This window comes from Eurosta solidaginis, chromosome 1 (genome assembly GCF_040869045.1).
Source record: "Eurosta solidaginis isolate ZX-2024a chromosome 1, ASM4086904v1, whole genome shotgun sequence".
NCBI lineage: Eukaryota > Metazoa > Arthropoda > Insecta > Diptera > Tephritidae > Eurosta > Eurosta solidaginis.
The window spans coordinates 227,303,684-227,329,773 of NC_090319.1; the positions used below are offsets into that span (position 1 = coordinate 227,303,684).

Genomic DNA, 26,090 nt, shown 5'->3' on the forward strand with positions numbered 1-26,090 from the left:
AACAAAATACAAAAATAAAAGAAAATTTCAAAATGGGCGTGGCTCCGCCCTTTTTCATTTAATTTGTCTACGACACTTTTAACGCCATAAGTCGAACAAAAATTAACCAATCCTTTTAAAATTTGGTAGGGGCATATATTTTATGACGTTAACTGTTTTCTGTGAAAATGGGCGAAATCGGTTGATGCCACGCCCAGTTTTTATACACAGTCGCCCGTCAGTCTTTCCGCATGGCCGTTAACACGATAACTTCAGCAAAAATCGACATATCTTTAATGAAATTAGTTCACGTGCTTACTTGAACTCACTTTATCTTGGTATGAAAAATGAACGAAATCCGACTATGACCACGCCCACTTTTTCGATATCGAAAATTACGAAAAATGAAAAAATGCCATGATAAAATGCCGAATATTAGCAAAACTAAGGGGTGCTGCTATCTCTAAGCCGATGCTAAGCAGTGAAGTGAATTCACATCAATAATTCAATCATTATGTATCTACATAAACGAATCAATAATCGCGTCTACACATATGTATGTATACGAGCAGCGGAGAACCAATTCACAAACACATGCATATATCTTATCTGAGTTGTCACAAGAAAGGGAAATAATTTGTGCAAGTATTATTCAAATGATAATTTATAAACGTAGTTGTGGCTGACGATTTTGTAGCTGAAACAAACTAGTAAGTTCTGGAATAGAAAAGCCTGGAAGTATGCAATGAGAAATCAAAAAGTATAAAAGGCGCGACAGTAGAGGCGAAGGAAGAGTTTCAATTGAGCTATCAATCAATTTGGTTATTAAGCAAGCTATTCGTTGCAAAGTTTGTGTGTTATTGTGAAGTACTATAATAAAGGCCATTTTGCATTATTAAATATTGGAGTTATTTATTCAACAGTTTAGATATTCGAACTCAGCAGAAGATTGTAAATAAGGGGAATTTCAAGTCAATTCGTTACAATATCATGGTCAGATGTGGTCCATGAAACATGAGGAAGATTAAAGTCACCTAAGACAATTATAGAATCAATGGGCTTCAACATTGAATTGATAGCGCAGCAACGAAATATGATTCATGTACACCGAGGGATCAGAAGATGGTGGGATATAGCAGACGTCAATATAGGTATAGCAATACTCCACCTCCCAACTCTGTTCAAGCGGTCATTTCTATATACTTGGTAATCATTGCAAAAAACCTCTGAATTAAATATATCAGGCTTTAGCCAAGTTTCAGTAAAAGCAATGATATTGTAATTACAGTTAAATGATTTCAAATACAGATCAGTTAGCTAAGTGTTTAGACCTCTTACATTTTGATAAAATATATAAAGGAAAGAATTCATATTTAGTTTTTTGCTGCAGTATTGTTATGAGGAACGATAGCAAGATTAGGAATATTAACGTTACGTATATGTTCAAATTCACGTACAAAAGCGCCGGGCGGCCAGAATTAATTATTTAAAATGGTTTCAAAGTGTTGCGCGGATACGTCAATCCTAAATGACGAAATGTCTCTAGGATAATTAAAATTAAATTTACGAATAGTCACATTTTCGGATTTAAGTTTATTTATGATGTATGACTTCAGATCCTCTTCTGTAGTTTCTCTCTCGAATCTGCACACGAAAATCGACTTTTAAATGGGGATAGTAACCAATCTATTAGCCGGCGGTTCAGATTCCGTAGAGGGGTTGAGGGGAGCCTTCTTCCTTTTTATGGATGGTACATTAGAAACAGATGAAGCAGCTATCGATGTCGACGGTTGCACTGCTGAGGGACTCGGTGAGGACAAATTTATTAATTCCACAGTTGGAACTGGAAGAATTGGAGGTGGAGGAACTTTGGGAATGGCATCCATAGTCGGAGCGGAAACAACTATAGACCTATAATTATCATCTTGAAAGTTGACATTTGAGTGTTTGAAATACTTAAATAAGCTTTCATAACGCATAAATTTCTCGGACAAAGCGGAAATCTCTCTGCCTATTTCAGTGAAACCGTCTCAGGCCTGCTTGAAAACCTTGAAGAGATCAATTTCGGTAGGCCTACATTTCAAACAAGCCCAACGCACTACCTTATCGCTATCATTAAGTGCGTCGACCACTCTTGCTGACAAGCCGGCGCACTTCATATGGGCAAGCCCATCGCAAAGACAGCATACCACGAAGGGATGCGATTTACATTTTACTAAGCAGTTTGGATATAGACAAGACATTTTTATAATAAACTTTATTTCATATAAAAGCTACAGAAAACCGAGAATTGATAAAATAGGAAAAGTATGGTTATTAATTGAAAGATAACACAAAGAGTTATACAGAAAAAATGAAACAGTTTGAAAGTACCTGTAAAAAGTGATAACCTGTATGAGCAGTTTGAGATGCACTGTAATAACACTGAACAAACCGCACAAACAGCTGTGACACTGAAGGAAGAATGTGCACGCAAAAATCAAAAATAAAAACAAATACTCTATTAACCCTTTTTCTCTATATTTTTAACTTTAGGGACAAAAAAGTTACATCCATCCGCGGACATCCGGGCTAAATTTTACATATGTTATAGTCGCAAGTATTCTCTAATAGTCGAAAGAAAAAACCATTGCGAATTCTTTGCACATCTATTTTAAATTTTTTTTTTTTGTAGATTTAGTTATCTCTACATATAAAATAGGATGTATGTACGTACCAGCTCCGACGAGATATTTGAAACTCTAAAGCTGATCTACAAACGGCAAAACCAATTCCCAGGTACAGGGAACAAACACGTAGCCATAAAATACACAAAAATAAATGCGCAAGGTCAACAAGAGCAAACCAAAAGCAAAAAGGCGAAGATCACTGTCTTCAACCTGCCACAACCTACCGCACCACCTACATACAAAGCAATCCTAATGCAGGTATAACCACACAGGAACGCTACACAAAACAACCCCATTTGGTAGCATCTACGCCAATACCTGAATGTAAAATAAATACTGCACAACTGATAACAAATCAGAACGATCAACGACACTTGAGATGCAGCACAACAATCATCAACTATTCACCCTGTCGGAAAATCAACAACACAAAGCAGACTAGTTATAACCGTACCAAGAACGGAGTTTTTTGACATTTGGGTTCAACATTCGAAGGAAACCAGATATAAAGAATTATTGAGTTTTGTTGTACTTAAGTACGATTTAAGCGAAGCAGCCGAGTATTCGATAAGAAGTTTAAGCTTACAAATATCGGCATATTCGTCGAAGCTGGATCAAAATTGGAACTTTTCTGAAAGACATAAGGAGCGATTTTTGAATAAAAACTCGGAGTGGCTTTCGGGTCCAGACTTCACATTTACAATAATGGTGGATTCAAAGTTGCCATCAGACCAACCAACCACTTCTTCAGGTAACCCCGGCCCCGGAAGACGAAAGAAGGACTTTGTTAGCTGCAGTGAAAAAACCAAAAGGCGTCGAGTGGATGACCTCTTGCAATCTAGAAGTCCTGGTGAGTTACTTTATGCGGCAGAAGTATCAACGCGTATGTCCGGCAACAGAAATATTGCTAACATTATAAAGAAATCACCGGAAACCACTCAAATATCCGGCAAAAAGATGACATGTGAGCCAGATGCAAGATGCTTGAGCAATGTAGAAGCTTTAGCATACGACTCATGGGTACAAAACGACTCGGAAGTGGAGCATCAAGGCAGGCCATAAGGTTTATCCATCATTTTACACTCTAAAAAGTAAGGAAGGTTAAGTTCGGGTGTAACCGAACATTACATACTCAGTTGAGAACTATGGTGACAACATAAGGGAAAATAACCATGTAGCAAAATGAACCGAGGGAAACCCTGGAATGTGTTTGTATGACATGTGTATCAAATGAAAGGCATTAAAGAGTACTTTATGAGGGAGTGGGCCATAGTTCTATAGGTGGAGGCCATTTAGGGATATAGACATAAAGGTGGATCAGGGTTGACTCTAGAATGCGTTTGTACGATATGGGTATCAAATGAAAGGTGTTAATGAGTATTTTAAAATGGAGTAATCCTTAGTTCCATAGGTGGACGCCGTTTCGAGATATCGCCACAAAGGTGGACCAGGGGTGACCCTAGACTTTGTTTGTACAATATGGGCATCAAAAGAATGGTGTTAATGAGTATTTTAAAAGGGAGTGGGCCTTAGTTGTATAGGTGGATGCCGTTTCGAAATATCGCCATAAAGGTGGACTAGGGGTGACTCTAGAATGTGTTTGTACGATATGGGTATCAAATTAAAGGTATTAATGAGGGTTTTAAAAGGGAGTGGTGGTTGTTGTATAGGTGGTCGCATTTTCGAGATATCGCCATAAAGGTGGACTAGGGGTGACCCTAGAATTTGTTTGTACAATATGGGTATCAAAAGAAAGGTGTTGATGAGTATTTTAAAAGGGAGTAATCCTTATTTCCATAGGTGGACGCCGTTTCGAGATATCGCCATAAAGGTGGGCCAGGGGTGCCTCTAGAATTCGTTTGTGCAATATGGGTATCAAACGAAAGGAGTTAATGAGTATTTTAAAAGGGAGTGGGCCTTAGTTCTATAGGTGGATGCCTTTTCGAGGTATCGCAATAAAGGTGGACCAGGGGTGACTCTAGACTTTGTTTGTACGATATGGGTATCAAATGAAAGGTGTTAATGAGTATTTTTAAAAGGGAGTGGGCCTTCGTTCTATAGGTGTTCGCCTTTTCGAGATATCGCCATAAAGGTGGACCAGGGGTGATTTTAGAATATGTTTGTACGATATGGGTATCAAATGAAAGGTGTAAATGAGTATTTTAAAAGGGCGTGGGGCTTAGTTCTATAGGTGGACGCCTTTTCGAGATATCGCCATAAAGGTGGACCAGGGGTGACTCTAGAATGAGTTTGTACGATATGGGTATCAAATTAAAGGTATTAATGAGAGTTTTAAAAGGGAGTGGTGGTAGTTGTATATGTGAAGGCGTTTTCCAGATATCGACCAAAATGTGGACCAGGGTGACCCAGAACATCATCTGTTGGATACAGCTAATTTATTTATATATGTAATACCTGCCAAGATTTTAAGGGTTTTTTATTTCGCCCTGCAGAACTTTTTCACTTTCTTCTACTTAATATGGTAGCTGTCACAACCATTTTATAAAGTTTTTTTTAAAGTTATATTTCGCGCCAATAAAACAATCCACAAACAAAAAAGGGATGAAACATGGTAAGGTAATTGGATTGTTTTATTGGCGCGAAATATAACTTTAGAAAAAACTTTATAAAATGGTTGTGACACCCACCATATTAAGTAGAAGAAAATTAAAAAGTTCTGCAGGGCGAAATAAAAAACCCTTAAAATCTTGGCAGGTATTACATATATAAATAAATTAGCGGTATCCAACAGATGATGTTCTGGGTCACCCTGGTCCACATTTTGGTCGATATCTGGAAAACGCCTTCACATATACAACTACCACCACTCCCTTTTAAATCTCTCATTAATACCTTTAATTTGATACCCATATCGTACAAACTCATTCTAGAGTCACCCCTGGTCCACCTTTATGGCGATATCTCGAAAAGGCGTCCACCTATAGAACTAAGCCCCACGCCCTTTTAAAATACTCATTTACACCTTTCATTTGATACCCATATCGTACAAACATATTCTAAAGTCACCCCTGGTCCACCTTTATGGCGATATCTCGAAAAGGCGAACACCTATAGAACGAAGGCCCACTCCCTTTTAAAAATACTCATTAACACCTTTCATTTGATACCCATATCGTACAAACAAAGTCTAGAGTCACCCCTGGTCCACCTTTATTGCGATACCTCGAAAAGGCGTCCACCTATAGAACTAAGGCCCACTCCCTTTTAAAATACTCATTAACTCCTTTCGTTTGATACCCATATTGCACAAACGAATTCTAGAGGCACCCCTGGCCCACCTTTATGGCGATATCTCGAAACGGCGTCCACCTATGGAACTAAGGATTACTCCCTTTTAAAATAATCATCAACACCTTTCTTTTGATACCCATATTGTACAAACAAATTCTAGGGTCACCCCTGGTCCACCTTTATGGCGATATCTCGAAAATGCGACCACCTATACAACAACCACCACTCCCTTTTAAAACCCTCATTAATACCTTTTATTTGATACCCATATCGTACAAACACATTCTAGAGTCACCCCTGGTCCACCTTTATGGCGATATTTCGAAACGGCATCCACCTATACAACTAAGGCCCACTCCCTTTTAAAATACTCATTAACACCATTCTTTTGATGCCCATATTGTACAAACAAAGTCTAGGGTCACCCCTGGTCCACCTTTGTGGCGATATCTCGAAACGGTGTCCACCTATGGAACTAAGGATTACTCCATTTTAAAATACTCATTAACACCTTTCATTTGATACCCATATCGTACAAACGCATTCTAGAGTCAACCCTGATCCACCTTTATGGCTATATCCCTAAATGGCGTCCACCTATAGAACTATGGCCCACTCCCTCATAAAATACTCTTTAATGCCTTTCATTTGATACACATGTCATACAAACACATTCCAGGGTTTCCCTCGGTTCATTTTCCTACATGGTTATTTTCCCTTATGTTGTCACCATAGCTCTCAACTGAGTATATAATGTTCGGTTACACCCGAACTTAACCTTCCTTACTTGTTAGACTGTAAAATGATGGATAAACCTTATGGCCTGCCTTGATTCTCCACTTCCGAGTCGTTTTGTACCCATGAGTCGTATGCTAAAGCTTCTACATTGCTCAAGCATCTTGCATCTGGCTCATATGTCATCTTTTTGCCAGATATTTGAGTGGTTTCCTGTGATTTTTTTATAATGTTAGCAATATTTCTGTTGCCGGACATACGCGTTGATACTTCTGCCGCATAAAGTAACTCACCAGGACTTCTAGATTGCAAGAGGTCATCCACTCGACGCCTTTTGGTTTTTTCACTGCAGCTAACAAAGTCCTTCTTTCGTCTTCCGGGGCCGGGGTTACCTGAAGAAGTGGTTGGTTGGTCTGATGGCAACTTTGAATCCACCATTATTGTAAATGTGAAGTCTGGACCCGAAAGCCACTCCGAGTTTTTATTCAAAAATCGCTCCTTATGTCTTCCAGAAAAGTTCCAATTTTGATACAGCTTCGACGAATATGCCGATATTTGTAAGCTTAAACTATTTATCGAATACTCGGCTGCTTCGCTTAAATCGTACTTAAGTACAACAAAACTCAATAATTCTTTATATCTGGTTTCCTTCGAATGTTGAACCCAAATGTCAAAAAACTCCGTTCTTGGTACGGTTATAACTAGACTGCTTTGTGTTGTTGATTTTCCGACAGGGTGAATAGTTGATGATTGTTGTGCTGCATCTCAAGTGTCGTTGATCGTTCTGATTTGTTATCAGTTGTGCAGTATTTATTTTACATTCAGGTATTGGCGTAGATGCTACCAAATGGGGTTGTTTTGTGTAGCGTTCCTGTGTGGTTATACCTGCATTAGGATTGCTTTGTATGTAGGTGGTGCGGTAGGTTGTGGCAGGTTGAAGACAGTAATCTTCGCCTTTTTGCTTTTGGTGTGCTCTTGTTGACCTTGCGCATTTATTTTTGTGTATTTTATGGCTACGTGTTTGTTCCCTGTACCTGGGAATTGGTTTTGCCGTTTGTAGATCAGCTTTAGAGTTTCAAATATCTCGTCGGAGCTGGTACGTACATACATCCTATTTTATATGTAGAGATAACTAAATCTACAAAAAAAAAATTTAAAATAGATGTGCAAAGAATTCGCAATGGTTTTTTCTTTCGACTATTAGAGAATACTTGCGACTATAACATATGTAAAATTTAGCCCGGATATCCGCGGATGGATGTAACTTTTTTGTCCCTAAAGTTAAAAATATAGAGAAAAAATACCTTTTCTTCTTAATAACGGAATGTTAAATAAATTGAAAATACTCTAATTGCGAAAGAATAACTATTAAAAAATTTTGCTTACCTTCGAGCTTAGAATCCATCAAAAAAATTATATAAAAGTGTTCACTTAAAAGAAATATGAAGCTTAATATTTAACAAGAATTTTGCAAATTAATCAATGCATTTTACGGCCATTCCTGCCTTCTTCCTTCAATTACTCAATATATATGAGCAAAAATATCAAAAAAAAAAAGCAAAAATCCCGTTATCTTGTTTGTTTTCTTTCATTTCTCATTACACTTTTCTTGCAATAAGAACTTTGTTTTTGTCCAGCTGGCTTGTTCTACACGAAACACTGTGGGCCGTGAAGTTCAGAACTGTCACTCATCGGAGGGTTAATAGAGTATTTGTTTTTATTTTTGATTTTTGCGTGCACATTCTTCCTTCAGTGTCACAGCTGTTTGCGCGGTTTGTTCAGTGTTATTACAGTGCATCTCAAACTGCTCATACAGCCTATCACTTTTTACAGGTACTTTCAAACTGTTTCATTTTTTTCTGTATAACTCGTTGTGTTATCTTTCAATTAATAACCATACTTTTCCTATTTTATTAATTCTCGGTTTTCTGTAGCTTTTATATGAAATAAAGTTTATTATAAAAATGTCTTGTCTATATCCAAACTGCTTAAAAAAATAAAAAAAAAAAAAAAATAAAAAAAAAACACAACTGCTTAGTAAAATGTAAATCGCATCCCTTCGTGGCATGCTGTCTTTGCGATGGGCTTGCCCATATGAAGTGCGCCGGCTTGTCAGCAAGAGTGGTCGACGCACTTAATGATAGCGATAAGGTAGTGCGTTGGGCTTGTTTGAAATGTAGGCCTACCGAAATTGATCTTTTCAAGGTTTTCAAGCAGGCCTGAGACGGTTTCACTGAAATAGGCAGAGAGATTTCCGCTTTGTCCGAAAAATTTATGCGTTATGAAAGCTTATTTAAGTATTTCAAACACTCAAATGTCAACTTTCAAGATGATAATTATAGGTCTATAGTTGTTTCCGCTCCGACTATGGATGCCATTCCCAAAGTTCCTCCACCTCCAATTCTTCCAGTTCCAACTGTGGAATTAATAAATCTGTCCTCACCGAGTCCCTCAGCAGTGCAACCGTCGATTTCGATAGCTGCTTCATCTGTTTCTAATGTACCATCCATAAAAAGGAAGAAGGCTCCCCTCAACCCCTCTACGGAATCTGAACCGCCGGCTAATAGATTGGTTACTATCCCCATTTAAAAGTCGATTTTCGTGTGCAGATTCGAGAGAGAAACTACAGAAGAGGATCTGAAGTCGTACATCATAAATAAACTTAAATCCGAAAATGTGACTATTCGTAAATTTAATTTTAATTATCCTAGAGACATTTCGTCATTTAGGATTGACGTATCCGCGCAACACTTTGAAACCATTTTAAATAATTAATTCTGGCCGCCCGGTGCTTTTGTACGTGAATTTGAACATAGACGTAACGTTAATATTCCTGATCTTGCTACCGTTCCTCATAACAATACTGCAGCAAAAAACTAAATATGAATTCTTTCCTGGATATATTTTATCAAAATGTAAGAGGTCTAAACACTTAGCTAACTGATCTGTATTTGAAATCATTTAACTGTAATTACAATATCATTGCTTTTACTGAAACTTGGTTAAAGCCTGATATATTTAATTCAGAGGTTTTTTGCAATGATTACCAAGTATATAGAAATGACCGCTTGAACAGAGTTGGGAGGTGGAGTATTGCTATACCTATATTGACGTCTGCTATATCCCACCATCTTCTGATCTCTCGGTGTACATGAATCATATTTCGTTGCTGAAAGCTATCAGTTCAATGTTGAAGCCCATTGATTCTATAATTGTCTTAGGTGACTTTAATCTTCCTCATGTTTCATGGACCACATCTGACCATGATATTGTAACGAATTTACTTGAAATTCCCGTTATTTACAATCTTCTGCTGAGTTCGAATCACTAAACTGTTGAATAAATAACTCCAATATTTAATAATGCAAAATGGCCTTTATTATAGTACTTCACAATAACACACAAACTTTGCAACGAATAGCTTGCTTAATAACCAAATTGATTGATAGCTCAATTGAAACTCTTCCTTCGCCTCTACTGTCACGCCTTTTATACTTTTTGATTTCTCATTGCATACTTCCAGGCTTTTCTATTCCAGAACTTACTAGTTTGTTTCAGCTACAAAATCGTCAGCCACAACTACGTTTATAAATTCTCATTTGAATAATACTTGCACAAATTATTTCCCTCTCTTGTGACAACTCAGATAAGATATATGCATGTGTTTGTGCATTGGTTCTCCGCTGCTCGTATACATACATATGTGTAGACGCGATTATTGATTCGTTTATGTAGATACATAATGATTGAATTATTGATGTGAATTCACGTCACTGCTTAGCATCGGCTTAGAGATAGCAGCACCCCTTAGTTTTGCTAATACTCGTAACACTGCCCTCCACCTAAGTCTGAGCGTCCCGATAAGAAAAATTTCTCGATCTAAACGCTGCCAGCATCTCCAAATGTACCACTCTTCTACTTCGTGGTTTCCCAATGGTTTGTATGCGGTAGATGGTGTCACTGATCTTCTTCACAACTTTGTACGGGCCTTCCCAACTGCACCGAAATTTGGTTGGAACACCTTTCCGCCGGTGAGGGTTGTATAACAGTACCAAATCTCCCGCCAAGAAACCTTTCGAATTATTGTTCTCATGGTACCTCTGTTTCATCGCACTACTCAATACCCTGGTTCGTTCCTTCACACTCTGTTGTTTGGCCAATGAACTACTTCGTAGAGCTTGCGCTGGACGGATTTGCTTTGCATAATCAGTATCGTTCCCACGTTTCCCCACAGTAGTGCGCTCTGGTTTGAAACTACTCTCGCATTCTTTCTGGGAAATTCGTTGCTTCGGTTTTGCGCGTCCATTAGGTTTTGTCAATGCCAGTGTTTCTCTCGCAGGTACTTTTGATTTTGATTTATTTGGTCCATTCGATCTATCAACTTTTGCCTTTGACTTTCGTGGTCTTTGTCGAGTCTTTTCCACCAGTACCATATTACTGCTTAACCCTTTCTCCAAACTGAAGTTAAGTGGTATATCCTGGTTCTTATAAGGCATCACCCTTCTCTGCATATCGATCTTGATATCATGGTCAACCAAGAAGTCCACTCCACTCCAGTTCTCGGAGTTGCATTACCACTATATACGACTCTAGTTTTAGATTTGAATTCGCGAAGGCTAATTTTAATAAACTTAACCAAATTTTATCTACAGTAGTTTGGCCAAATACGGTGTAGATATTGACAAAAACGTTTCGAACTTCAACACCATCATTCACGCTATTCTGGAAAGACACGTACCTAAGCGTAAACGTGTTTCCACTGAACTAGTCCAAATATGGTTCACCAAAGAGCTGAAATCTTTAAATAATAAAAAATCGCGTTCCTTCAAGCTGTACAAGAAGACGGGTTCACACTCTGACTACTTGAAGTACTCTATATTGCGTCATAAATATTTTGAATTAAACAAAAAGTGTTACAATACCTATCTCTGTACGATGAAAAAGAAAATAACTTGGTTTCCTTCTGGTATGAAATACCGTGAGGATTTCTCTAGCGACGATCAAGATATTGCCAACTTCTTTGCACAATTTTTCAGTTCCAACTATTCTGCTGAATCAATTTCATTGTCTAATGAATACCCCTATCAACTTAAATCAGTTAACGCAATTAATATTCCAGCAATATCTCCTGAGGAGGTTTTTTCACATTTAACGTCTTTGAAGGAATCTTACAAATGTGGTCCTGACCTTATTCCCACTTGTTTTCTTAAAAAATGCGCTGAACATATTTATCAGCCCCTAACTGACTTATTCAACATGTCCCTAAAACATGGTGTTTTTCCTGCTGCTTGGAAGGAATCTTTTCTTATACCCCTTCATAAAAACGGCAGTAGATAATGTGTAGAAAATTATCGAGGAATTGCAAAATTGTCTGCCATCCCAAAGGTATTTGAAGCCATTGTTACTAATTAGCTAACATTTTCCATTTCTACGTTGATTACAGATTCACAACACGGGTTCTGCAAAGGCAAATCTACCATTACTAATTTACTTGAATTCACAACTCATGTTTCTAATGGATTTAGAGAAAATCTTCACACCGATGTTATATACACTGATTTCAGTAAAGCATTTGAAAAAAGTTTCCCACTCAATGCCGCTGAATATCAATAAATGTAAATTCATGTGCATCTCTCGAAGATCTTTGCCAGCAGCCTCTTACGTAATTAGTAATTTTTGTCTTGCATCAGTAAATTATTTTGTTGTCTTAGGAGTCACCATGGATGCTAAACTTAGTTTCAACCTTCATATTATGACTACTGTCAATAAGGCTAGAGGTGTTCTATCATTCGTGAAACGATGGTCTAAAGCAAAGCCGGCCAAAAGTTGCACATTGTGCAATTTGAGTTCGTATTTTCACGACGACACTAACGATGTGTGATCACGATCGTTTGCTTTCGCTTGTCACTCAATAAAATCAACAGTCAATGCAAAAGGAAAAGTGCATGCTACTTTATGGGCACATAATAAAAAAATATGCTGCAATGTTAAAGTGACTTTTAATACCTTTTAGTTAGTATTATTAAGTTCCTTTGAACATACATATTTTTTAGAACTTAATAATGTGAAAATATTTTTACTTTTACATTGTTTTATAGTTCCTTGTATTTTGCGAATTTTCTCATCAAATAAACTTTTTTCCTTGAAAAGGCATTTTAATAACTGCCATAAAGACATAGCTTCCGTTTCACAAGCAAAAAAGCACAGTTTATTTGATAAAGCCAAAAGGAAACTGTTTTCGGATAGCGAATCAGATACAGCAGATAAAAAAATAAATGTAAGGCGTGATAACCTCCGAAGAAATCTAAGGCCGAGCTTCTCTCCAATTTGCGTCGTGCTCCTCTTGAGTTTCCCTACAAATTGGCCGGACGGGACCTACGTGTTGTACGCCTAATCCGAACGACATCTGCAAGGCAGATGAGTTTTCACTGAGAGCTTTTCATGGCAGAAATACACCCGGAGCTCTTGCCAAACACTGCCGAGGGGCGACCCCGCTTAGAAAAATTGTCTTCTAATTGAAAACCCTTATTTCTAAAATTTTGATGTTGCTTTGCCCGGGGTGTGAACACAGGGCATACGGTGTGGTAGGCGGAGCACGCTACCATCACACCACGGTGGCCGCCAGCAGATAGGAACTATGAAATAAATAAGGCTTCTTTTGTCGTCGGTTTATTTCCAGCAAAGCAATGGCGCCCTTATGAATTTTAAATTGAAGAAACAACATACATTCTTTTATAAAATAGTTGTATCTGGTTAGCTCGACCTCCGCGCTCTTAGTTATATGAATATAAGTAAATATAGTCAGGATTAGCTTGAAATCAAATAACCAAAGTCCTTTTTAATTTCAAACTCCATAGTCCATATTTCTTTTAGCACACTGTGGGGAGTTGCCACTCAATTTTTACACACACTTATGCAATTGTTTTAGTATTTGTGTGGCCGGCTCTGGTCTAAAGAATTTAGTGACCCTTATGTAACTAAAGCCCTTTTTACCACATTAGTTAGACCGATACTAGACTACGGATCAATAGTCTGGCATCCGCGATATCAAGTTCATGCAGATAGACTAGAGTCAATACAGAAGCAATTTTTACTTTTTTCTTTAAGGAATTTTCATTGGGACTCTGGGTATAATCTTCCACCTTATACTAGTCGGTTAAAGCTTATCAATCTTCCAACTCTTGCAAGTCGTGGAGAAATGCTAGGCGTATTATTCATGGCTAAACTACTGAATGGACTGATTTCTAGCCCCTTTCTTTTGAACGAAGTAAACTTCAATGTCCCATCACGAGCGTCAAGACATTACAAACCTCTTCTTTTGAGGCAGTGCAGAACTAGTTTCGAATTAAATGAACCTTTTCGGTGTTTGTGTCATGATTTTAACTCTCATTCGAACTCGTTTGATATAACAGATTCACTTTTTACTATAAAGAAAACTGCCCTATCCTGTCTTAACTCGTAACATATTAATAAAAAAAAATAAAAAAAAATCTTTATATAAAATGTTCACTTATTTAACTATGTAGTATATGTATTATTTCCAACTGTTATGTATAATACTCAGCTGATGATATTTATTCTGTAGCTGAGCAGTTTTAGATCTCAACGCTTAACAAACCTCCGCCTATCAACAACTCGGCAAAAAGAAAATCCGTGCGTCATGCGGATGCGCCCCTCGTGACGGTTGGGCGGGCTTTGGAGGGTATTTACCCGTTGGGCTTATTATTATTATTATTATTATCTAATTTGAATGAACCGAGTTCTAAAATACAAAGTGGAAAATTTTACTAAGTGAATACGATTTTAATATAACGCATGTAGAAGGTAAAGAAAATAAAGTTGCAGATGCTTTATCAAGTATAAAAATTAGTTCTGAGGAAATAAATATTTTTGAGTGTGAGGAGTGTAACAAATCCTTCAAAAATAAAAACAGTCTAAAGAGTCATTTGCTCAGGCATAAAAATGGTATATATGTGCCAATATTGCAGTTCTAAGCATACATCAGAAGAAGAAAAAGACAAACATGAAAAACAATGCAAACTTCTTACAAATGTGTGTACTTTGTGTAATAAAAGTTATAAACCGACAGATAAACTTACGGAACATATCGTAAAAGTACATTACCAGAGTAGTCAACAGGGAACCGATGACTTAGATACTATTCATAGTGCTCAAAACGAATCTAATAGAGGAATCGAAATTAGTGAAAAACCACTTATATGTTTAAATCAAGAATTTTAGTCTTAACGACAGATGAAATCGTTTTATGCGACACTGTAATATTTAAGAAACCCACATATTCTAGGAAAAAACTAATAGAAATCTTGCAAAAATGCAGGGCACAGAAAACTGGTATTTATTTTGATAATGATGGAGTATTTCAAGATTTCCAAAATATATATAATAGTTTTCGATCATGTAAAAGTAAAATATACAAATGCACTAAAGTCTTACCTCAGTATTCTGATGAAGAAACATATGAAAAAATACTTAAAAAACATAGGCATGAATACAATCACCCAGGAATAGACAAAACTTATGAAGAATTAAAAAGAGAACTTTATTTTCCAACAAGACAATGAAAAAACTTTTAAAACATTACCATTCCTGGAATTCCTCGAGCAAAACGACATACAATATCACTTTAAAACTCCTAGTAGACATACATAGTACTCTTAATGAGAACATACGAATTATGCAATACAGAGAAACAATTAATCTGGCCCGACGAGAGGGGAGGGGGAATGGGGGGATTCCCCCGGGCCCGGGGTTTCTCAGGGGGCCCGCGATTTAGAGGTACTAAGATTTTTTTTTAATTCAGGAGAGTCTTTAGTTGTTCCATGTTCAAATTTTAAGCCGAACATCAAAAGCAACGAATATTGATCATGATTTTTTGCCTGAGCCTTCGAACAGTGAGGAGACAATAAACACATCAAACAAAAATATATGTTTACATGAATCCGAAATCGTAAAGTTCTCGTGGTGACACTGATATAGGTTCATCTTCAAAAAGTCTTCCAACAATACCACCAACTCTGTATCAAAGTCCAGATTATTTAAACGACTTCGATATCCGTACCGTGAATAATGAGTTTTTGCGATCTGAAGAAGTCAACGAAATAATTCGTCGAGTCATCAAAAGTGTCCTGTTATTTTTCCACGTTATTTTAATGACGAGGCATTTCCTACCTCGTTAAACAGAATCTTGACAAAAGGAGAGAAAGTGGAACGTGACTTGTTAGTGTGGAGTGCCAGTAGCAATGCTTGTTATTTCCTACCATGTCGTCTGTTAAGCACCAATACTTTAAATTGACCCAAAACTTGTTGTCCTGGCGGATATTTGAAATTCCAGGTATGGAAGAAGCTATACGATAAACTGCCATCACACGAAAATACTCAAGATCACATTAAATGTTATATTCAATGGCGATCTTTACAAAATCTAATTCAAAAGGAGGCTACAATTGATACACTTATCAATGAACAGCTAATCACTGAAACTCAAAAGTGGAAAGAAATTTTATATAGAATTTTGGACACTATTTTATTTTTGGGTGAGAGGCCTAGCTTTCAAAGGCGAAAGTATATATTTTGGTGAACGAAACAATTGACATATTTTGGGCATCTAAGATCTCATAAGCCATTATGATCCGACACTTAGATATCATTTGGAGAAACTTAGGATTTCACAACAGCAGCACAAACGTTTACAAGTTCACTATCTTTCCCAGGCATTCAGAACGAGTTTATAGAAATTTGTGCAAAGCACGTGAGGGAAACTATATTAGATCAAGGCAAGAAAGCCAAGTATTTTGCTATTATCGTTGATGCTATGCCTGATGCTAATCACGTTGACTACGTTCATTTTGCGCTAACTGCATTTCAATTCGAAAGCGACAAATTTTACAATTAAAGAACGGTTTTTGGTTTCGTAAATTGTAACTAAAAAACTGGTCAGAAAATCGCTGATATAATTTGCCATACTCTAGGTAAAAATGAAATCCCATTAAAAGATTGTCGTGCACAAGGGTACAATAACGGCGCCAATATGAAAGAAGCTTACAACGGAGCTCTCGGTCACATTCTCGACAAAAACTCGAATGTTGATTACTCGCTTTGTGCAACCCACAGTCTCAATTTATGTGGTGTTGATGCTGCAGAATGTTGTACGGTTGCAATTACTTTCTTCGGAGTTGCACAAAAATATTTTACTATTTTCAGCAGCACTCCACAACGATGGGACATCCTCAAAAAAAATGTACCGAGATCTCTTCATAGTCTTTTAGGCGAAAGCCCAATTTGACTGCGCAAGCATACGGAGATGTTCCCGGCATTCTCAAGTATATCAACAAGTTCGAATGTGTCTTGCTGTCCTCAGTTTGGTTCAAGATACTGACTACCGTTAATGAAAGGAACGTGGTCCTCCAAGCTAGAGACGCCAACATAGATGTTGAGGTCCGACCTCTAGATGCCTTATTAGCTGATTTGAAGTTAATCGGGAACCAGTTTAAACGAATGCACAACAGTTGCTATTCAATTGAACATCTCGCCAAAATTTCCGGACATTCGAAAGAGAAAACCCAAAAGACATTCTGAAAATAATCTAAATGAGATGATTGCGGATTATTCAGAGTCTGATTTTAAAAACAATACATTCCTGGTGATCGTTGGTTCGGTAATCACTGCCATTACTGAACGATTTGCTGCTATGCTTTTTGTAGCAATTTGAAGACATGGATGAAACTACGGTCCGGGCGAGCGCAGCAAAACTTGTCGAAAAATACAAGTCGGACATTTCTCAAAGCTTAGAATGCGAAATAATTCACTTGAAACCTATTTACGAAGCAAATTTTGATAAGGGTCTGTCACCATTGGAATTGCTAAATGCCATTTACATATTTATACAATTTTCCCCTTTCCATTTTCTGTATACAATTTTGTGTTGCTTTACGTATCTTTTGCCTATACCTGTCACTGTAGCTAGTGCAGAGCATTCCTTCAGCGTCCTTTCAAGAACAAAAAACTTTCATAGATCGTGTTCATCTCAAGAGCGAGTTTCAGGATTTGCCACGCTTTGTGTTGAATCCATTTTGGCAAGACAGTTAAATTTTGATATTGTTATTGTACAATTATGGTGTGTCGCAAACTCGGCAAAGGAGTGGAGGCACCACAATTGTGTTAGGATTAAAAATTAAAAGAAAAGAAAGACGAGATATTTCTCGTTATAATAATCATTTATTTAAATGAAAGGAAATTGCATAGAACACAAATTAATTACCTTTTATAATAAAAATTGTGGCGGTAGCAACAGCTTAGGCGTAGACTACGGGACGCCCTTGGGCGTGAACAGCAAGGAGCCACAAAAGATTTATAAAAGTTACGTGGACGTCGGGTTTTGGGATCAAGCCCAGAACAACCTGTCCGATGCAACCATCCCTTGCACGAGACACACTGAACAGAGTATGACCGTCCTAAAATGATTCTTTTCCGGCAGATGCAGCAAAACCATTTCTCAGGACCGGGGTCAGGAGACGGACCCGGATTGGATTCGATGCCTTCACGGAGTAAGAGAATATGGAGCAGTCCTTCTGCAAGGAGCTACTGGGAGGATGACAATTTGTGGGAGGCACGCAACAAATTAAATGGGGTCACACTGAAATGACAGTCCTTGGTCGGGAAAAATCCCGAGTCGCTCCGGTACATAGAACTGACTGCCTTGGGAAGCGTCCTCCTTGCCTTCGCCGTTACTTGTAGCTAGGATGAGCAGGAATGGTAAAGTAAAAGAACACGCATCATATATTTCTTGCAAGTTACTACAGAAATCCATTTATTGCGAGCAAAAGAAAGATGTTATTCACATATATAAAGCTTAAAACTAAGTAACCCTTCAAAGTCATGTTAGATCGGGTGGGTCCCGGAGAGCACCCATCCAAAGATAGTGCTTTGGGCTAGGAGCGAGCCTAACGACGGCGGTAACGTGAATTGTGAATCCGCCAGACGAATGTGTTCGTAAGGAGCTGCGACGCTGGGGTCGACGCTATAAGTTGGGCTGACGCGCCTAAACTCGTGGACGCAGACTGCGTGAGTCGTCGCCGTCTTGCTCTGTCCATGTTTGCCTCTAAATTTAATAAAACAGCCAGTTTCGCCGGCGGCGTTGGTTGTCGGCAGTGCTAACTCTCGCGCCAGCCTGCGGTCGATCGTTGTGCGGGGGGAACATGCATCAATGAGTGCACGGATGAGATGTAAACGCCCCCCGGCTTCCACCTTCACAACCGCAGTCGGCGCCAAAGTATCCATTGGGCTAAGGGTTGGGCCGGCTATAGTGCGGGCCGGAATGACTCCGTTCCGAAAGGAACTCTTGTGAGGTAGCTGGCGCAGCCGAGTGGCCAGTCTACCGTCCCGGTTTTCTTCTTGAAGATTTCGTACAGCGCGTAGCTGGCGCGGCCGAGGGGCCAGTCTACGCTTGCGCTTCTCTCGGTGTATTCGTGGGCGTCGTTGCGTAGGTGGGCGGAAAGGCCGTGATTCCGCTCCACTCTTCTTTCGTCGCTCGTGGGCTAGTAGGAGTCGGAACGACCGTGGGTCCGATCCCCTACTGTCTGATTGGACTATATGAGTGCCCGCTCCACTCCCGGATGGTAAATGTTGCTCGTCAGTAAAGGCCGACTCGCACGCGTGGAGAGACAGCGCCTCATCCATCGTCCCTTCGTCCACCTCTTGCATAGTGGGCATCCGCTCATACCCTTCTTCCTCTTCTTCCATGACCAGCTGGTTCCAGCTCTTCGGGGGCCTCGGGTCGGACGACAAGTCCTCCATCGACAGGTGCAGCGTGGTATGATGGTTGCTACCACATCTTCGGCACCTGCCCTGACTCGTGTAGTCTCGGGCACGATTTACCATTGAAAGGCAATTTTGGCAGTACTTGGCCTTTATAATTTCGCGCAGTCGTTGCAGCGGGGACTTCGCGCGGTATATCGGGCATGACCTGATTGGATGTTTCGCGTCGCATAAATGGCACGGCTTTGGTAACGAGCGGCCTGGCGCTCGGTCCTCTTTCGTAGCGAAGCGTAACGAGTCATTCTATTTAGAGAAGATGGAATAAAAATAAAGGGAACTCGTTGATGTATTATGACTATGTTACGCGTTAGGTGGCGAGTAAGCCTTAACTGCGTTACTTAAATTTTTCGTGTAAGTGGGGTGAAACTCGGTAGCTGCCTAAGAAGAGATTCGCGCATGTTTTGTGCATGGTCTCTTTCAATTAGCGTTATGTGTCTGGGGCTTTAGTGCTGTTTTACTTATTTTTGTATCACCCGGTAGCGTTTTAGTTAGCCACGGGCACACTAGTGTTGCAGAAAAATGAGCATTTACGATTTTCGGTTCGCACATTCTGGTACCGAACCGGGTAGAGAGTGTATCACGTGGGTTCTCTTGAGTCGTTGTTATTTGTGTTGTTGGTGCTAGAAACTAACAACTTTACTGCCCGCCGAGAAAAAAAATGCTTGGACAGCAAAATGTTATGCTAGAAACCAACAACTTTCCTCGCCGCCGAGAAAAAATGTTTGGACAGCAAAATGTTCTGCTGTATAAAGAAAAAAAATAGAATATGTTCGTTTTGGAAGAGGAAAAAAATTTATAAAATGTGTAATTTTTTATTTTTTTGAATTGCCCTTCGATTATTTGTCAAAATTTTCTCCAGTTTAATTGACGGCCTTTAGCCATGGCATGGTTCCCGAAGTGTATTTGGCTCCGATACCGATTTGTCAGAAACGGGTTTTTGGGTACCCGTTTGCATCTTTTTATGCATCCCTAATATAATGTACATTTAGGCAAGGTGCACACGAGGCTACGCGTCATAGACGCGTACAAGATATTTTATATAGCTACAATTTCTCTACGCCTCAAGATCTGCACACGAAGCTACTTTCGAGCGTCGCTACAAAAAGCAAACAATTATTGAAAATATAAAGAATTAAATAAAGAATTTAATTTCTTCAGCTATATCCGTCCCCGAAACCAAAGGAAAATGGGTATTAAGCGTTATTTGCATCCCCGTGCCTATGTAAATTATAAAAGGCGATTTTAAACCACCGCGGACTAGAGAAAAGAGTGATTTCTAGTTTCCAACACTTTTTAGCCTTTTAAACGCTTCAACAATGTCTAACCAAGCTGTTGTTGTGTTTAATACTCCTTTTCGCTTTGGTAATATACCTTTCACGCACTTTTATTAACTAAAGCAACATTTTTTAACTAATTACACAAATTTGCATACAAAAAAATGTAAACAAACATCTTGTTCTTCCTTTTTTCAAGCGCACGTTCGCTCAGCGACCAACATTGCTGTACGCTTAGCTACACGAAAATTGCATGCTTTGTCGCGTTCATGCAGCTGACGCCTCGTATGCCGCTCTCCATTCGGCATCAAAGCGTACAAATTTCGCCTGCAGCGTCTATGACGCGTAGGCTCGTGTGCACCTTGCCTTACGGGGTTATTCTGTGTACTTGACAAATTGTCAATAAGTTGACAAGATTTTTATCAAGTTGACAAATATTTCTATTCTGTGCATAACTTGACAACTCTAAAATGCTCTACGACCTGTGCTTTTCACCATATTGTGGTGAACTAAATAAAGTAAACAGTAATCAACTGTTTAGTGTAACAATCGCGAAATGGAAAAAACGTAAGAGTTAAATATTGTTCATTATTTTTTGTAACTAATATTTTAAAATCATAGTTTTTTCAAAGAAATCAAAAGTGGAACGTGCTACGCATGAACAATTGGAGCGATATGTCTCATTTTATGCTTCTAACCCCGAAATGGGAATAAAAAAAAATAATCCGCTGGTTTTTTGGGGGTCATTTCGGCATGGCTTTGGGGACTCCATCGGGGTCATTTGGGATCATTCTTGGATCGTTTTGGGGACTCCCTCGGGGCCATTTGGTGATAATTCCGGAACGGTTTTGGGGACTCCCTCGGGGTAATTTGGGAGACATTCCGGGATGGTTTTGGGGTCCCCATCGTGTGCTTCCGGGGTCATTTGGGGGTCGTTCCGGGATGTTTATGAGGACCCCCTCGGGGTCTTTCCGTGGTGGTTTGGCGACTCCCTCGGGGTCTTCCCAGGGCCACTTGTTGTCGTACCGGGATGTTTTGGGGACTCCCTCGGGATCCACTCGTGGTCATTTGGGGGTCATTCCGGGATCCATTTGGGGACTCCCTCGCGGTCATTTGTGGGGCATTCCGGGATGGTTTTGGGGACTACATCGGGTCATTTAGGGGTCGTTCCGGGATCTTTTTGGAGACTCTCTCAGGTCATTTGGGGGACATGACCCCCAAATTACCCCGAGGTAGTCCCAAAAACCATTCCGGAATGATCTCGAGAGAGTCCCCAAAAAGGTCCCTGAACGACCCCTAAATGACGCCGGAAAGACCATATGGAGTCCCCAAAACCATCCCGGAATGTCCCCCAAAAGACCCCGAGGGAGTCCCCAAAACCGTCCCGGAATGATCCCCAAATGACCCCGAGGGAGTCCCCAAATGGATCCCGGGATGACCCCCAAATGACACCGAGAGAACCCCGAGGGAGTCCCCAAAGCGATCCAGGAACGACCCCCAAATGAACCCGAGAGCACCCGATTGAGACCCCAAAACCATCCCGGAATTTCCCCAAATGACCCCGAGGGAGTCCCCAAAAACGTCCTGAAATTACATCCAAAAACCTCAGGAGGATCTTCCAACAATAATAGCAAAAGTAATAAATCTTCCATTTTCTCTCGATCGCACAATAACAGAATTCTAATTTAATTTTATCCGTATAAATTAAGTTATCAAGAGCGTTTGACTTATTGACAATTTGTCAGCGAAAAGGCTTTTTATTTTTTACATAGAATAGCAATTACTTGATAAATTGTCAAACTTGACAAATAAGCAAGATGGTGAATTTGTCAAGTGCACAGAATAGGGCTTTTAAACTCGGCATACCGCATCGGTAGATTTACTAACTTGTCTGACCCACTTTCATTTTCTACTACTACTACCACCGAGGCCCAAAATCTACCAATATTTCAGTATTTTCGCATTGAGAACAAATACTGGGATCAGCTTGTAAACGTATTTAATTGCTGAGCACAACCAACTAATATTAGGCGGTTACACTAACCACCCCAACGAAATTTGAACAAAGTTGTGCACAAATTCAAAACGGAAATAAATTTGTTTATGAAATATATGTAGCAACTGAGCACGCAAATAATTTTCGGCGCTATTGTCATCTTTTTGCGTGTGTGAATACTTTGCCGAATAACATGCCGAAATAGGTTATTTTGTGGCAAGATTTTTGGTTCATTGGAAAATTGTGGTGGTAGTTAGACGTTTTGGTATGTGATTTATTTGTTTTACAATAAATTGGGAATTTTTTTTGGTACAAATATAAACTACTACTACTAGCTTCTACTGCTGTTTTCATTTCTTGTTTACCAACATTCCCTTTATAAAAAGTACGCGCACTGGTATATGTATACCAGATAAAAAAAAGTGAACATTCATACGCACAAAGGTACAATTGAAAAAAGTACATATGAATTGAAACGAACGGGACTACAATCGAAAGATGTTTTCCCGTTCTCATTCTTCTACTACAGCGCGTGGCTGTAGTACTATTATTGTGCATATTTTCGTAAAGAAAATGTAAGTATTTGGTGAAGATGGTGAATTAATTTGATTACTAGTATATATTCCTTTTTATTAATTAATTCATTAATTTTTCTTTCTTTTCAGGTTACTGGCGTGGATGGTGGTGACGATTCCGTAGATTGGCATGGGCACCGGGTTTTTTCTTCGTTTTTTTTTTTTAGGTTACCGCCTTTGCAATGGCGGTGCTCCAACTACGGCGTCGGCCGCGCCGTCAGTTGCCACACTATTGCGATGCCCATTGACGCAGATATTAATAGATTTTTTTTCTTTGCAGGTTTAAACGGATTGGAGAAACAGGAGCATTTAATTAAATTAGCCGTTTTGATAATAGCGGCTGTGCTATCGTTTGCCACGCGCTTATTTTCGGTTCTCCGTTTTGAAAGTGTCTTTCATGAATTTGATCCGTATTTCAATTATCGCACCGCGCGGTTTTTGGCCGAACAAGGTTTCTACAAATTCCACAATTGGTTTGACGATCGAGCATGGTATCCACTGGGACGTATCATTGGTGGCACCATATATCCTGGGCTTATGGTGACTGCAGCAGCTCTTTACAGGCTCATGTGGTTGCTGAACCTCACAGTTGCGTATTTCTGGCGCCATTTTTTTCTTCACTAACAACGCTGTTCAAATATGCGCTAATAAGGGAAATACATAGTAATGGTGCTGGCTTGGTTGCAGCTGCTCTTATATCAATAGTACTTGGCTATATATCGCGTTCCGTAGCTGGATCGTATGATAACGAGGGCATTGCCATTTTCTGCATGCTGCTTACCTACTAATGGATTAAGGCAGTGAAAAGTGGTGCTATATTTCGGTCGGCAATGTCTGCTTTGGCATATTTTTACATGGTTTCATCATGGGGTGGTTATGTATGTGTTCCTAATCAATTTGATACCACTGGACGTGTTGGCTTTAATTATTACTGGGCGCTTCTCTCATCGTATTTATGTGGCTTACAGTACCCTTTATTGTGTTGGCACTATTCTGTCTATGCAAATTTCCTTCGTAGGATTTCAACCAGTACAAAGCTCCGAGCACATGTTGGCACTTGGCACATTTGGTCTTTGCCAGAGACACGCTTTTGTGGATTACATACAGGCACGGTTATCAAAAGAAAATTTTTAAATACTTTTTAAAGCCTTAATTTCGACAATACTCAGTGCTGTGCTTGTTATAGGTACTTTGCTTACAATCACTGGCAAAGTGTCACCTTGGACTGCCATTCATATGCCAAGAATCACATTCCCATTATTGCATCTGTATCGGAACATCAGCCCACATCGTGGTCGTCAGTTTATTTCGACTTGCAGATTCTGGTGTTTCTGTTCCCAGCCGGTGTGTACTTCTGCTTCTCAAAATTGACCGATTCGAATATATTTATTATACTCTATGGTGTGACTATCATTTATTTTGCGGGGGTTATGGTGCGCTTGATGCTTGTACTAGCACCAGTCATGTGTATTTTATCTGGCATCGCTATATCTCATCTGCTATCGAAATATATTAGATTTATAGATGCCGGTTCGTCAAAGCCCATAGAGAGTAAAAGGCAATACAAGAAACTAAAACAGCAGAGCAGTGGGGTAAAAGGCGAAGTTGCCATTGGTTTCGTTGGCATAATTACACTAATGCTTGTCGTTTATACATTCCACTGTACATGGGTCACATCAGAGGCATATTCCTCTCCCAGCATTGTACTCAGCGCGCGTTCACACGATGGTGGACGCATCATTTTCGATGATTTCCAAGAGGCGTACTATTGGCTTCAAATGAATACACCCGAGGATGCACGCATCATGTCTTGGTGGGATTATGGTTATCAAATACCTGCAATGGCTAATCGCACTATATTGGTGGATAACAATACTTGGAATAATACACACATATGACGTGCGGGTCAAGCGATGGCCTCATCTGAGGAGAAAGCATACGAGATAATGCGCGAATTGAATGTTGTAAAAAAAGGGATTTCATGTCTTACACGATGTGCACAATGCTGCCTGACCACTGATGATGGCTTCTAATATAGCATAGGGTTTGTGGTTGGATTGTGTGAGCTGTTGTTGTTGTAGCGATAAGGTTGTTCCCCGAAGGATTTGGGGAGTGTCATCGATGTGATGGTCCTTTGCCGGATACAAATCCGGTACGCTCCGGTACCATAGCACCATTAAGGTGCTAGCCCGACCATCTCGGGAACGATTTATGTGGCCACATTAAACCTTCAGGCCATTCTCTCCCTCCCTACCCCCAAATTCCATGAGGAGCTTGGGGTCGCCAGAGCCTCGTCTGTTAGTGAAACAGGATTCGCCGCGGATAGGTGAGGTTGACAATTGGGTTTGGAGAAGCTATATATTGCGCTGGCAACCTGAAGGGTTGCGCTACACAGCCCCTTGAATATGGTACTTTAGTCGCCTCTTACGACAGGCATACCTACCGCGGGTATATTCTGATCCCCTAACCCGCTGGGGGTGTGTGAGCTGTCGTTTTCTTGCCTTGGTGACGGTTAGCTTTACACTTTTGGGCACGCAAAACCTTCAGCGATAACGTCAGTTCGGCTATATCTCACGCCATGATCCTTACCGGTATGGTGCAGTATGGCGTGCGCCAACTGACCGAATCTCTACCACAAAGGACCAGCGTACAGCTTATTTTGCAATGTACATATATCGAGCAAGAATCTGAAATTACTAAACATCCACCGAATAATTGGCCGTTCCAAGAACAAATTGAGTTTAAAACTTTTATCGTTGAGTTATGGTCTCACCAA

General features: G+C 39.6%; 1 protein-coding gene and 1 pseudogene across 1 annotated transcript in view; one reads left to right on the top strand and one right to left on the bottom strand.

Moving 5' to 3' along the window:
* CkIIalpha (casein kinase II subunit alpha) overlaps window positions 1-26,090 on the bottom strand; it is a 311,099-nt gene that overhangs the window by 94,682 nt on the left and 190,327 nt on the right. The gene's annotated exons all lie outside the window — the stretch shown is intronic.
* On the top strand, window positions 1,648-25,347 carry LOC137240035 (dolichyl-diphosphooligosaccharide--protein glycosyltransferase subunit STT3A pseudogene; annotated as a pseudogene).